We start from the raw sequence: 16,900 nt of genomic DNA, 5'->3' as shown, positions 1-16,900 counted from the left end.
GCTTATATTTTGGATGAATCTTTGTTCCCACATTTGGTGTTGGATCAAACCAATCACATTTAAACAATACGCTTCTTTTGATTGGTAATCCGGTACTCCAATCGTAGCACTTCAATTAATTGTCCATAGTAGTCACTTTCATTAGTAATCGTAATTAGTCCCCTTGATACATACCCCACTGCTCATCGCCGTTTGCCTATGCGAACCATAACCTTTAGTGTGAAATTTATAACCATTATCTACATAACTATTGTAGCACATAACACTTCTTAATGGACCCTTTGATAGATCCTTTAAAATCTGGCTTGATATCTTGTTGGAGGGATTGTGAACATATTTATTGAACCACTTATCAAATTCACGCTCTAGTTTCTCATCAACTTGTTTATCATTGATATTTGGATTGGCCATGTGTAACTCATTAACAAAAATGCTGCACAATGAAAATAGTTAATTACAAGTTAGGAATCAATAATGGAATTGCAAAAATTATAATAATTGAATATTAGAAAAAATTAATCAAATTACGGTTTTAATTCTATACAATTCAACAAGATGTACATTTGTCGCTTGAAATTCTTGTTCTGTGAGATATCTAACCTTTCCTTTTCCAGTGGCCTACGGAATGAGTGAAAATTGATAGATTCCTAGATGTTCATCCATATGCTCATTGTATCATCATTGCGTGGAACCTTTCGATGCCTTGTGTTGACATGGGGTTCAAAATAATGAGCGCAGAATGACGATGCTTCTTCAACTAAATATGCATTGCATATGGAACCTTCCACTTTGGCTTTATTTTTCACATTATTTTTTAACTTCCTAAGGTACCTGTACCATTTACTATTTAGTCACAACAAATTTTCATTTTTCCATGTAATGATAGTATACAACAATACATTAAACTAGTTACCTCTCAAATGGATACATCCACCGATATTGCACAGGACCAGCAATCCATGCTTCATAAGCCAAATGCACTGGGAGGTGTTCCATGGAGTCAAAGAAACTTGGAGGAATATACGCTCTAGTTTACATAATATAATAGGAATCTCTTCATTGGTGTAACATGGCTTCTTCTCTAAGTGTTGTTGAAGTTAACTCTCTAAAGAAATTGCTCAATTCGGTCAATGCTTGCCACACATTTTTTGGAAGCAATTCCCTAAATGCTATTGGGAGTAATCTTTGCATAAAGACATGACAATCATGGCTTTTCATCCCAAACAACTTTAGTTTTCGCATGTCTATACACCTACCCATGTTTGACACATAACCATCTGGGAATCTAAGATTTTTAAGCCATTCAACGCTTTTGATTGTTTGTCTAATGTGTAACATGCTTTAGGATACTTTCTGTTGCCATATCCCTCTCTAACTCAGTGCGTGACAAAACTCTTTCAAATCTTCCCTTGATTTTGCATTGTCCTTCGTCTTCCCTTCAACATTCATCACGATTAAAAATATTTTCAAATACATTTTTCTCTATGCATGACATCAGTTGTGGCGAAGCATGTTAGTACTCAATATGGCAAATCCCAAAAATGCTCCGTCTCTTCCAACCCGTGTTTTTGCTTTGCAAATATTATTCTCATCTGCACCCATATCTGTGACACAAATTAATCCTAGATGTTCTATTTGTTCTAAAATTTACTCACCAGATAGAATGGGGGGAGCACTTTTTGTATGCTTTGTTCTTTCTAAAAGCAATTTTATTAATTCGAAAGGATGGTTAGTTGGTAAGAATTTACTGGTGATTATCAAACCATGATTGTTTACCACCCTTTGTCAATGTGAATGCATCTGAATCGTCCCTACAATATGGACAAGCAGTCTTGCCTGCTGTGCTCCAACCGGACAACATTGAATATGCAGGGAAATCACTTATTGTCCATAATAACGCAACCCTCATATTAAAATTATTCTTCTTTGATGCATCATATGTCTCAACTCCAACTTCCCACAATGTTTCAACTCTGCAATAAGGAAATTTGTAAGTACACATCCAATTTGTCTTTTGGGTTTCTCGGACCAGGAACTATTACCGTTAGGAACATATACTCTTCCTTCATACATAACCAAGGAGGCAAATTGTAAGGAGTGACAATGACTGGCCAAGATGAATATTGTTGTCGGTCGACCGAATGGTTGAAACCCATCGGTGCACAGTCCTAGCCTTACATTCCTAACCTCAGTAGCAAATGAAGGATGTGTTTTATTAAAATGCTTCCATGTAGTTGCATCTGAACAATGACACATTACCCCATCTTCATGGTCATGCTCAGTATGCCATCTCATTTCTTTTCTTTGTTGCATTGAAGCATATAATCTTTGCAATCTCGTGTGAGAGGAAAGTAGTACATTTTCTTATGTGGCACATTGGTTTGAAAATTAGAAGAGCCTCGACTATGTCGTTTGAACCGTGGATGGTCACAAAATTTGCGATTCGTTAACTCACTATCTTCACCCAATATAACATACATCCATTAGTACAACAATGAATCTTCTCAACAGTAGGCCCAATGCTTGAACCAACTTCTTCGTCAGAAAAGTTTTGAGTCATTAAATTTTCATCCAGAACACCTCTTTCATAAGTTGACAAATGACATCAAAACACATTTCTGACAAATGATGTTCTGCCTTGATGTTCAACATCCTTGCAACAACTGAGAGCTGCGAATGGCTTTCACAACCTGGCCACACCTCTTGATTAGCAGCTTGTAACATGTCATACAATTTTTGAGCTGATGGATTTGGAGGCTCCTCCATTACATCCTGAAAGAAATCAGGACCTGCTGCATCCATTACCATTTGCTCATAGGTATTGCTTGTGCTATTATCAACCTCTTGAACAGACTCCGCTATCATAACATTTATGTTTTGACTATCAATATCACTTGTGCGGGGTTCCCCATGTAGAATCCATTTATAATAATATGGCACAAATCCATGCTTCATCAAATGTAACCGAATTGTATTCTCATCGGCATAATTACGATTCTGACACTTTCGATGATTACATGGACACTTCAGTTTATCCCCATCCATCCACTCTGGATGTTGCTTAGCAAATGTTATGAATTGTTCAATACCTTCTATGAATTCTGAGGTCAATAGACCATCTTTTAACCTAGCATACATCCATCTCCGATCTGATCCCATTTTGCTAATAGCTGTGTAATAATTAAGTGAATATTAGTAATGATATGTCATATATCAGAATTACATCATATCCCCAATCATGCTTTGAAAGGTAAGGCCCTAACCCAATTAGAATTGTATCATCTCTACCAATAACAGACAGATAATGAAAGCAACGGACAAAATAACGAGAGATAGTGACCAAAAGAGAATGAGACAGACTGTAGTTCCAAAAAAAAAAAAAAAGAAATTCTGTCAGTAAATTCTTGTATAAAATTTAACACCTCAAAGTAAATAAATAAATAAATATAGTGTAATTATAAATATAGTGTAATTTACAATCACATGGACGACTCACGTGTAAGCTAAGATCCCTGAGAGAGGCCGGACCTAATAATTTTCACCCTCTGTTGTTTACTTAGCTGGGCACCACACCAATGCAGTAAAATTAATACTCGTATTTATTTTGAAAGAAAAATTGATACTTAAAAATTTTCTCTCTCAATCATTAAAAAAGAAAAAAAAATTTATAACTATTAAGATTACTAATTTGAGAGTAACTATTAACTCATTTGGCCAAAGTTTGTTGCTAACATTTAGAGTTTTAATTTTTTAAATAGTTTTATTAAAATTCTTTTAATTAAAGAATAGTTTTTTTAATTAATAATAATTTAATGATCAAATTAAATCTTATATAAATTTTTCTTATTTTTTTTAATATATATATTATTGTGCATAGCATGAGCATTCCATTAGTTATATAGGAATGAAAATTTGAAATTTCTAAGAAAAACAATGAAATAATTTTAAAAGAGTTAAATTTTTATTTAAATTTAATTTATTATAATTTTAAAATATAAATATATAAAATTTAAATATTTAATAAATAAAATTTATTATATATTTTATAGTTTAAATTTATAATAAATTTAATTTAACCAAATAAGTTAACTTTATTGGCAAGAAAGAAAATAAACGGCCAGGACCTTATTTTTAGTCAATGGGAAATGACTGTACGCATCCTCTTTGGTTGCTCCAAATCAAGGGGGAAATTATTGCATGAAGTCAGTGTACAATGACGTAGTGCCCTAACCTGTAAGATTAAGACACAGGGGTAAAAACTGCTTTGAAAAAACTGCTTTGAAAAAGGAAAAACAAACTGTGTTTACAATTATCCATTAGAATTTTGAATAAAAAAATTAATTAGTTAATAATTGATGTGTATTCATTTTATTGGTTTTTACACCACATCATATGCATGACATGGTAAGATATAAATTTAATTAAAATTTAAATTAAGATATAAATTTAGAGACAGCTCTATTATTATAAAATTAAATTTCATTGATAAAATATTTATTATATATTTTATTTCATATATATAATAGGAATCTATCCAAGTCGTTTATCATTAATTAATTCCCTTCTAGTTTATTAGATTAATGTAAATAATGAATTGATTCTCAAAAAGCTGTGCATAGAATTTATGAGAGTGACGTTTTGGGAGAGTGACATTTCATGAGACTAGCTTGTATTAAAAAGCTGTGCATAGAATTTACAAGGAATCAAAGATTATGAATTTTACTTCTTCAAGTGTTTGCAGAGTTTTAATGTCTTACTATGCTACTGGTGAGCTCAAGTTTTGTGATGGGACTTCTAAAGAGAATGGAACTCAAACTTGGTTAGAAGTCACATAAGAAACAAGCAGTTTAAGTAAGGAACCATATAAATGCATTCAACTAATGCACACTAGAAACTGAGCAATTTGTTTGACATTGTAGGCATATAATTATAATCAGAAGGAAATGTCAAAGAAACATGTATTCTTTTTGTCTGTGTGACTGATTTCCTGTTTAAGAGGAAACTTGTTCCGTCTTTTGTGTGCAACTGAGGGTTTTATGATGTCTATTAATGTTGCTATATGGAGTTGTAATGTATTTCATCTTCACATTGGTCTGAATATTTCAGAGGTCTGGAAGAATTGATGAGGAGATTGAAATGCTGCATCGCAAACTGAAGAACATAGAAGAAGGTATAGCTTTTGGTGGAAAGAGGACAAAGATTGCAAGATCTCAAGGGAAGAAGATTCAAATAACCATTGAACAAGAAAGATCAAGGTGGAATACAATCTCTATTAGATTGTTCTTTTTATGTCTTCTTTTAACCATACATCTCTGGACGTTATTCCACTTTGTAACTTAACTGATACAGGATATTAGGGAACTTGGCCTGGCTTACTTGCACATCATGATTATGGTTTGGTGAACGACATTACAGGTAAGTTTTGTTCTTCACTCAAATATAACTTGATGAAACTATTAAGTTTAATCTAAATGTAATAGGCTAATTTTCATTAAAAATATATTTTGCAGAAAGCTCTGTCCTTGGAGCGGATAAGAACAAGCGGTGCAACTTGGCAATCGCTTGCTGCATATGAGCAGAATTCTGAAGCAAAATCTACGCCAGCTGTAAGTGATTCATGTGGACACAAGCAGATGGGCGATTCCTATGCTAAATCTTTTGGAATTTGTTGAGATCTTGATGAATTAGAGTCAAAATCGGTGTTAACGCCAATTGGAGAGGACAAGTGAAAGAAGTTGTTACCTCTCTGAAGGAGGTCGTGAGGGCGTTTACGGGTCCATGGACTCCGGAAGGTGGGCGAGATGGACAGAATAAAGAACACGTGCTATCGGATAAGCATATTAGAGGATCATTGTGGAAGCCACTCACGAGAACCAGGGCAACCGCATGTTCATTGTCTTCTCAACAAAATGGAGTTGACAATTCTTTGGAGGAAAGGTCTTTGTTTTGAAAACCCGGTGAAAGATCTACCTTTTCCAAAATGAAAGAAAATTGGATTGGTTCCACCGAAAAGGACTAACTTCACAAACAAGTTAATGCTTGATTCCCCTAACATTCTATATACACAACCAAAAAGAGTTTCATGGAGGTTTGGTGAAGGAGGCGGAGAAGGGTTGGATGGGAAGAGGATTCAGTAGAGATTAGGTTGGATGGTGAAGGAGGCCAGTAGCAAACAGGAATGTGGCACAATGATGTAGATAACACAATAGAATTAAAATCCAACTGCCTACCCAATAAAAATGACATTAAAGTTTGATGAATCTCACACAACCAACCAAACTCACCCCCACTACCATTGCATATATTAATGTTATACTAAGGTCAGTAATCAAATTTAGCAATCAAGAAACGAGAATGGGAATAGTCCCTGTTCGTAATTTCATATCTCATGCACAAGCTACATATACAGATGAAAATCAAGTAATGAAATTTCTTATTTTCACTTGAGTTTACAAGTTAACAAATATACCAATGCAAGAGAAATGAATGCCTATACTCGGTTCAAGAAATCCAGTAGAACCTATACTCGGCTCAAGAAACCCAGTAGAGCTTTAAACAAAAAGACAAGTTAGACAAATCAGTAACTAAATATAGAAAGAAAACATATGCTCACCAGAAGGCTTATTAGAAGAGAAAACCGAATGACCACCAAGAAAGCTTCAAATTAACGCCGGAACTGTATAATTAAGCTCCAAAAAACTAACAGATAATAAAATCTAAAAAACTAACCTGCAATTTTCTAGAAAAACACCTCAAATCTAAAGGTCTAAATTAATACATAAAGAAGCAACAAAACCCAAATCTCCCTTTATAACCATTGTCCCAAAAGAACAAATCTCCCTACAAATCAATGGTCAATGAACTCAAAATAGAAGAAGCAAGCACAAATCTAGCAATTCAAAGAAAAACCCCTAACTACAATATGATAACAGTGGTCCACATAGAGTATAGGAGAAAACAAAAGAGTAAACGCAGAAAGAAGGAATAAAAAAAAACAAATAAACAAAAAAAGAGAGTGAGACACAGGGAAATATAAAATTACAGGAGCTTCACTTGAAAATAGAGGTAAAAATGCACAAAATTTGAATGATGAGCTTAGTGAAGGAATGCAACGACAAGCAATGACAAGACACTCGTTCAACTGAGGGCGTCGCGTCTAGGAGTGATCGAAACTTTAAGAAGCAAGGGGCGGCAATGAAGAACAGAGGAGCGTTTTAGGTTTGTTAAGGTCACCTATCCTTAAAACTACGTAGTTTTATGTAATTTAGCACTCTCATTTAAAAAAAAAATTTCTATTTTATTTGTTATTTTATAAAATTATGAAAATATTAATTATTTTTTAACTTTACTTTAATTATTATTATTCTCAATATATTTATTTTTTTCACATATTTTTACATTTCAATGATATTATAAAGAAATTTTAATTAATTTTTAATATTATTTTTATAAAAATATTTATCCAATAATTTTTTAATTCTTATAAAAAATTTTAAAAATTATTGACATAGAATGGAGCTAGTATTAAATTAGTATTTACTTGTAAATATTTTTTTATTTTTATAAATATAATTAATTATTGATTTAAATTATTTTAATAGCGTAAGTTTATGAAAGACATTTCTCTAGAATAGTATAAAAATTAATATAGTTGAAAAAAATTAATATAATATATATATTTGAAATTAAATTATCCCTATAGTTTTATGAAAATAAAATTAATATAATTCTGTATAATTAAAATTAAAATTAAATAAAAATAATTAGATAACACTTTAATTTTTGAAACCAAAGCTATCGATTTCTAAATATAACTAAAAGAATTAGAAACCGATATAAATCGGTTCTTAATTTATTTTAAAATTTCATTGATTTTGAAACCGATGAAATCGGTTTCTAACTTTACTTTAAAATTTATTAAATCAAATATATAATCGATAAATTTTGAAACCGAAAGTTATCAGTTTCTAAGCATCGGTGAAAAATTAGAAACCGATAATAATCGGTTTCTATTTTGAAAATTTAGTAAATAATATAGAAATTATAAATATAATTAGAGAACAATTTAATATTTGAAACCGAAAGCAATCGGTTTCTAAATTACTTTCAATTAGAAATCGACATAAATCGGTTTCTAAATATAATAAAAGAAAATAGAAACCGATAGGAATCGGTTTCTAACGTTTTAAGTAAAATTTGAAAGCGAAAGCAATCGGTTTCTAAATTTATTGAGTAATTAGAAACCGAAAGGAATCGGTTTCTATTTTATTTTAAAATTTAGTAAATAAAATAGAAATTACATTACTTTTGAAACCGATATAAATCGGTTTCTAAATTTCAGGTAATTAGAAACCGATATGAATCGGTTCCTAATTTATCCTTAAAATTTAATAAATAAAATTAATGATTAGATTTATTTTGAAACCGAAATAAATCGGTTTCTAAATAAAACAAAGGAAAATTGAAACCGATAGGATTCGGTTTCTATACAGACTTTAATTTTTAGTAAATAAAATGGAAATTATATGAATGTTGAAACCGATACGAATCGGTTTCTAAATATAAATAGATAATACTTTTATTTTGAAACCGAATTAAATCGGTTTCTAAATTAAAGTGAAAGAAATTAGGAACCGATATATTCGGTTTCTAATATGACAAATATTAGAAACGGAAAATTATTCGGTTTCAAAAATCGGTTTATGTCGGTTTATAAACAGTTGCTAAATTTGCCATCAAAATGTTCTTCATAATTTAGAAACCGACGAGTTTCCGTTTCTAATTTCGGTTTCTAATCAGTTGCTATTTGGTTTTTAATGTATTTAAGTTGTTCTACCAGATTTCCGTTTCAAAATCCGTTTCAAATTATAAACCGATATAAATCCGTTTCTAAATTCGGTTTCTATTCTGATATTTTCTTGTAGTGTATAGAGATAAAAACTTTTTTTTTTCTTTAGTTTTTTAATTTGATATATCAAAAAGATTTTTTTTTTTTATGAATTAAAGTTATATATGACATGCCATATAAGAGTTCACTGGCGATTCTACCAGATTCTAGTTTAAGTGACTATTAGTGAAAAAATAAAAAAGATAAGTGATTTTATTGAAACAAATTAAAGCATAATGACTAGAATGAAATACTTTACAAAGTTAAGTGATTATTGGAGAAATTTATCCATGAAAAATAGAGAGAATATGAAGGGAGAAGGTTGTGTGTGTGGAGGGGAAGAAAAATGGGAAGAGAAAAATAAGGGAAGAGAAAAATAAGGGAAGAGAGTTAAGGCAGCTTGGGTATAAAAAAAAAGAGAGAGACTAAAAAGTTAACATAACTAAATTATATAGACTAATTAATATATTTTTTAAAATATAAGGACTAACTAATTAGTTTTCCTAAAATAAAGAGACTAAATAATAATTTAAATAACAAAAAATTTAATAAAAAATTAAATAGTTTAACAAAAATAAAATATATAAGCTACATTAAGTAAGTAATTAATTTCATTAAAATATAAAAATTAAATAATAATTTTCCCTAAACAAAGTGGTTTCAATGTCAAAGAACACTGGAATCTAACAAACCAATATAATTAAAACTATTCATACCAATAATCACTATAATTTTAACAATGGCGGACGCAGCCCCCCTCCCATTTTCTTTTCCTAAAAAAATAGATGTATTGTAGTTGTAATATTTTAATTCTAGAATCAAAGAACATGGAGCCCTTGGCTCCCAATTTTTGTAATATATATATATATATATATATATATATATATATATATATATATATATATATATATATATATATATATATTACTATAATGATAATGATATTGATAAAATTATGGAATTGAGATATTATTATACTAAAAAATATTTTAAAAGAAAAAACAATGATAATATTAAATATTATAAGGTGAGAATATTTATTTAGAAAACTCTAAAAATGAAAAATATAAAAAGTAAGATATAAAAGAGAAAAAAAAAAGTGAAATGATAAAAAAAAAATAAAAATAAAATGATACATGTTTTAAAATTTGTATAGAGCTTTATATATATATATATATACATATATATATATATTCTCACTCTTGATTTTGACATAGCTAAAGAATTAAATTATTTATTAGTTAAGGTACATGTTTCGTGGTTTTCTCTTTGCTTGTTTTGCTTCTTAATTAATCCAATTGTTAAATCTAGGTTTTCATAATTTTTAACTTCGATTTATAAGTTAAGGTTTGTAATTTTAGATAGTTAACTAGCAAATTAGCTGGGATTAAAATATTTCATAAATTTAAATATTGATCCTTTCATAAATAATACTATTGTTATTGTTCTAGTGTCAAAAAATTTTTTTTTAATTCATTTTTTCTTCTTATTTTCATCTTCAACATGTTTGATAAAATGTCTTAATGAATTATATTTTTTATATACCTCAATTTAAAATTAACAATTTTTTTTTTATAATATATAGTAGTTTCTTGATTAATAAATATAATCAGTCTAGTATTGGAACGGTTATATTGCAATCCATTAGTAAAAACCCTAATTGAGGCGAGTCTACCCAAGTTCAAAACCGAAAGAGACCTGGGAGAGACAAACGCCGCCGCTCATCTTCGATCGCTTATCACTGGAAGACAGATCACTGCAAGCTAAAACGCATTGCTAGGGTCAAAACACGGCTAAATTGCCTAATGTTTACCCTTTTTTTTTTTTTTCTTCTCACTCCATTTTTTAACTTTTCAGCTCTCAAGTTACTTACTTTTTTCTTGTTTAATATTTAGATCTATATCTTGCTAAAATGAATTTATGTTTGTACTTAACTAATTTTAAATTATGTATAAATTTAAAAAAAATGAAATGTTGTCTTGAAGTTGTTAAATTCAGATAAAATATTGAAAATTATTTAAAACTGTTATGAAAAATAATAATCAATTTTTGAAAATATTATTTTAAATATTAAAAAATAATATTCTACTTTAAATTTTTACAATTAATATATATAAATAATTTAATTTAATTGTAATTAAATTTAAAATATTAAAAAATATTAGATTTAAATTTACTTTGAATTGGATTCATTTCAAATTAATTTTTTTTAAAATAAGTTAAATTAAAGCCAAAAACATACTAATTAGATTTTATTTATTATAGATTCATTACATAAATATATAAATTCTATCTATTTCAAATGTGGAGCATATCATTTTTAAATTTATAAAAAATTAGATCTAAATGATAATTTTTCAAAATAAATTGCACTAGCCAAATTCAGGAAAACTATGTAGGAGTGTTTGGTTTTGGTTTTCATTTTTTCTACATAAGAATCGATACGTTTCTACATAAGAATCCAAATCAGAATCAAACTTTTGGTTTTTTATTTTTAAGAACTATGCTTGGAATCAAACTTTGGTTTCAGTTTCGGTTCGGTTTTAAAAAATTTCGATGCAGTTCTAGTTCTAGTTTATTTTTGATTTTGATTTCAATTTTAATTCTAATTTCTTTTCGAATCTCAATTTTTACACATATAACTATATTAATAGTGATAGTGTTAATGATAGTGGTAGTGATAATGATAGTACTAATAATAGTAGTAGTGATAGTAGTAGTGATAATGATAATACTAATAATAGTAGTAGTGATAGTGGTAGTGATAATGGTAGTAGTAGTAGTAGTAGTAGTAGTGATAATAGTAATGGTAATGGTAGTGATAATATAATGCTAGCGGTACTGTTAGTGATAGTGGTGATAGTGGTAGCATAATGGTAGTGGTTATAGTGGTAGTAGTAGTGATAGTGATAGTAGTGGTACTAGTAGTATAATGGTAGTGATAGTGGTAGTGGTTATAGTGATAGTGATAGTTTTGGTTTCAGTTCGGTACTAAGCAATTTCGATACAATTTCAGTTTTAGATTATGTTCTATTATGATTTTAATTTTGATTTTAATTTCTTTTCGAATCTTTACCTTGGACCAAAACTTCTGCAGATCAAGTGGAGGATGCAAATTCTTGGATAGTATAGATACCTAATTGGTTATTTCCAATTACGTAAATAGATAGTTCAAACCGCACTTAAAGGTAAGACATTTCCCATTTTTATAGGAATTATTGTATCAGAAATAATGACATCTCCAATTATAGCCTCTCTGAGATGTAAAATATATCTCAGTTTTTACACCTATAATTATATGGTAGTTGTAGTAATAGCAGTAATGGTGGTGGTGATAGTAAAAGTGGTTGTGGATGGCAACGAGTAGAGTACCCACGAAAATCACCGTATCTGAATTCGAACCCGATTAATATTTCTCAAAACCCGAACCTGTCTCAAATCTAAGTAGAATTTATTCTCAACTACCAAAATCTGATTATTATTACTTAAAAAATATCTGAATCCATTTAATATTATATATATATATATATATATATATATATATATATATATATATATATCTACATAAAATTATTTTTATTAATAATTTATATTTTAAAATTTTAGTAATCCTATAAAATATTTAAATTATATTTTATATATTTTATATTTAATTAAATATTTATATAAATGGGTTTAGGAGACAAATATCTAATATATAAAATTTGAATCGATACAAACCTGTTACGGGTATTAAATTTCAAACTCGAACCCTTATCAAATCTGATTATATATAACCAAAACCCATCCTATTAGGTTTTGGCTAAATTGGGTACCTGCAAAAATTTAACCAGTTACCATCCCTACTTGTGATAATGATAATGGTAGTGGTGGTAGTGATAGTGATAGTGGCAGGGGTGAGCACTATTCAATTCAAAACAAATAATTCAACCAAATTGAATTGATTCAGAAATTTAATTTGATTTTAATTAATTTGATTTGATTCGATTCATTTTAAAAAAATTTAAAAAAAATTAAATCAAATCAAAATAAATAAAATATGCAATTTTGTTGCATGGAGATTCACTTGTACCTTTGTGGTAGAAAACTTAAAGCGCAAAGTCTCATGGTATGTGCTCAATACTCACAGCCTCTTAACGCATTGTCCTTTTAATTTTTTTTTTTTATAACTTAAATCAATCTTAGCCATTCATTCAATAAAAAATCACAGCCGTCCATCACGCTTACGATAAAGCTCTTCGCAAAGCCTAACAACCCCAGGCGCTTCTCTCTTCCATTCTCTGCCAAAATGCTCTATTTTCCAAATCCTCTTTTATATATAATAATAATAATAATGAAATGATGATGAATCCATGAAGGGAATGGTTTTTCATTTTCTTTTTCTTTCTATCTTATTTATCTTCGCCCTCAATAGAAATAAATAAATAAAATTATTTAATAATAAAATATAGAACAAAAATCATATTAAAATTTGAATTTGATTTCGATTCTTAAATAGACTTCGAACTAGAATCGAAATCATACACCCTTAATTGATTATTTGACACATAAAATTAATGACGACTAGGTGTATATAAAATTAGAATAATTCTTACCTATACTTAGCATATTATAACCAATTATCAATTATTATTTTAATTAAACTTATGGTGAGCTATATTATTATATATAATTTTTTTATAAATTTGTTTAATTAACTTTTTGATTGGCTTACGTCACCTGTGCGATGTGTCTATAAAATTTGCTTCACGTATAACAATATATATAGTACACGAATGGTTCATATATAACGATTTGTGAAAATTATCATATTTAAATTTAAACTTAATTAATATTTACATCACCTAAATTCAATTCAAATCCATCCTTAACTATTGGATTCCTAAATTGATTATTATTATTATTACCAGTATAATATCTAAATTCATTTTATTTTATATATTTTAATTAATATTCTATATAATAAATATTTTAATTAATAATTTATATTTTAAAATTTTAATAATTTTATAAAATATTTATTTAAAATATAATATATACAAATATATAAATATTATTATAGAAAATATATATTTTATATTTAATTATTTATTTATATAAATGGGTTTGGGTAATAAATAATAGACATATAAAATTCAAATTCGATACAAATAATGTTTCTCAACCCAAACATATCCAAACCCGGTTATATATCATTTAAATTTGTTCTATTATAGTTTAATTGAATCGGATAGCCGCAAATGGTTGACCTGTTACCATCCTTAAAAACAAGAAAGTTTTTGATACTTGTTTAGAGGAAATAAAAAAGAGAGTAGCTTTTTAAGTTCCTTAATTCTCAAAGCATGGCAATGGCAAGCACCTCACTTCTCCCAGTCCCAGCTGCCGCTACAATTTGAAGTTATGCCCTTTAAATGATACATTGCCTATTCACAATTGTCTTTCACTTTCGGAACATTTATCATTAATAGAGATAGAGACATTTAAATCCAAAATCCTTCATTCCCATGTCCTTAAGAATACCTAATTAATTCACCTCTTTCATCTAGTTAAAACATTTTATTAATTCATATTAAAATTGAAAAACTCATATAAAAAAAATGCTCTGATTAATCGATGATCATATATTTATAAATTTAATAGTTATAATAATCTGATCAAATGATCTAATGAAAGTATTTTTTTTCTATAAGTATCATCCAAATATATATGGAAGGAAAAATATTATGACTATTTTCGAATATTAATAAGATGGACATTTCTGGTAGTATTAATTATTAATACACAGCTAAGGTTCAAATCTCACCCTTCCACCTTAATGCTTAAAAAAAAATAATAATAACTTGTTGCTTAAAATGTGAGATGTGTATACATTAAATTAGTTCTTGATAGGAGTATCCCTGGGAATCAAACACGCTGCTCGATCGATGATTGCTACTCGCCAAGGAAGTATAATTATGCTGACAAGCGTTTGTTCTGGTGTTGGAGGTGTTGTGTCTCATGCATACACCAATACAGAACATGCGATTGTGGGTCTGGCAAAGAACGCAGCAGCAGAACTTGGGCGGTTTGGAATTCGAGTGAATTGCTTGTCGCCCTATTTCATATTGAAACGCCAATATTGGCGATGAACTTTTTCAAGATGAAGGAAGATGGTGGGAGTGGTGGTGTATATTCAAAACTTGAAGGGGCAAAACTAAAACAGGAAGATGTAGCAGAAGTTGCCATTTATTTAACAAGTGATGAATCCAAGTACATGAGTGGTCATTATTTAGCATTGGATGGACTTTTTTTTTTACCGCCATTAATCCTGCTTTTGGCTTGTTCTCAAGGTTTGCATAGACCAAATAATATGAGTTGGATTTGGTAGAAAATATAACTAGCGCTCTCTCTTGCAGCAATATATCGTGTTTTATTTCATGAAAATAATTTGTGTAATTACTCAATGTGATGAATAATGTCATACTCATTACAAAAATTAAGGGAGAAAATTTCTTTCGTTTGGTTTTCCTTGAATCCTTCTTTCAGTACTGCCGTGGTTGATTATCACTTAACTTCCCCTGCCCTTTGAGGTGGGGAGGAACTCGTTGTTTTTTTGTCTCTCCGGCCAGGAAGTCAGCTCTCCTTCTTCCCTGGATGTGGTGTGTAAAGTTTGAGTTTTGGTATCTACAGGGGCGATGAAATGATGAGAGTAGAGTTTTAGATACCCTATATTTGGTTGCTTTCTGGCTTGCAGGTAGAGTTTCCATTGTGGGGAAAGAGTGCTTGCAAAGGAGTCCTCCGCAGTCCACCGAATTTATCGCGAGGAAAGGCTATGTTAGACTGAAATGCCTTGGCCCTTTGCATTTTGATCTCATTTTCTCCTCTGGAACGCTTCTGTTGTTGGCTAGAGTAGTGGCTAAAATGTCATCAGCGATTGGATATGCTTGATTTGTTTTCGAAAACAAGCGATGTTTTGTTCTTCTCTCTCAGTTGTTGCACAAATACCGGCTCCGGCCGAGGTAACCGGTGATATTGCACAATGGTATAGGCGATCGTTTGTAGGCAGTATGTTTCAATGATTTTGTGGGTAGTTGGTGGTTTCCTGAGGCTAAGGTCTATGGGTTTGGATTGGGTTGATTAATTGTATGAGATTGGTGATGGGCCTTAGGTCATGCTGGTTTATAAATCTGTTGTACTTGCCCAAGAACCTTGTTTAATGCAATGAAACACATATTAAAAAAGAGTCATTACATGAATTAAATAATAAAATATGCAAAATATATGAAATTATATATATACACTCCATACCCATGTTCTAGGTCTTATAAACAAAAGCAATGATACACACATACCCATGTTCACATATACTCCAAGCAATGATACACCGTAAAAACAAATACTAATGTTTGTTATCAGTACTTAATATCCAATTTTATATATGTTGTTATATTGGACAGGTAAGTAACAAATAAAGATATCAAACGAAGCAACTTTACAAAAATTCGAAAGAGAAAGGAAGCACATAAAATTCTTGATCTTAACTTACAACTTAGATTTAAAAAAAAAAAAAAGATCGATTACGACATGCTTTTAACAGAGCATTTGTGTTTTTTGATTATGGATTGAAAATCACCGCATATTTTTATACTCTTAAGGAGAAGCGTCTTTCTTGTTTTCTTTTTCCCCCACTTAAACAAGTATTGATCAATATTGCTTTCAGGATCTAAAGTTTAGTATTTGTTTCGTTATGCACGTTGATCAATCATATATATATATATATATATATATATATATATATATATATAAGTAGAGAATAAAAAATTACAATTTTATTATTTTACTGTGTAGCTTGATGATTTTTTTATTGCAATCTCTCCTTTATGAGAACAAATATCATTCACATTTAAAAAAATTAAATTATATTTTTTTATGAAAATAAAGAAAAATTTTAATTAATAGAGAATAAAAAAGGAAAAGAATAAAAAAAAGAAAAAAAGAGATGAGAGAGGGGAAAATATTGTGATTTTTGAGAAT

The sequence above is a fragment of the Hevea brasiliensis genome, chromosome 13 (assembly GCF_030052815.1).
Source record: "Hevea brasiliensis isolate MT/VB/25A 57/8 chromosome 13, ASM3005281v1, whole genome shotgun sequence".
Taxonomy (NCBI): domain Eukaryota; kingdom Viridiplantae; phylum Streptophyta; class Magnoliopsida; order Malpighiales; family Euphorbiaceae; genus Hevea; species Hevea brasiliensis.
This window is presented reverse-complemented; position numbering follows the sequence as displayed.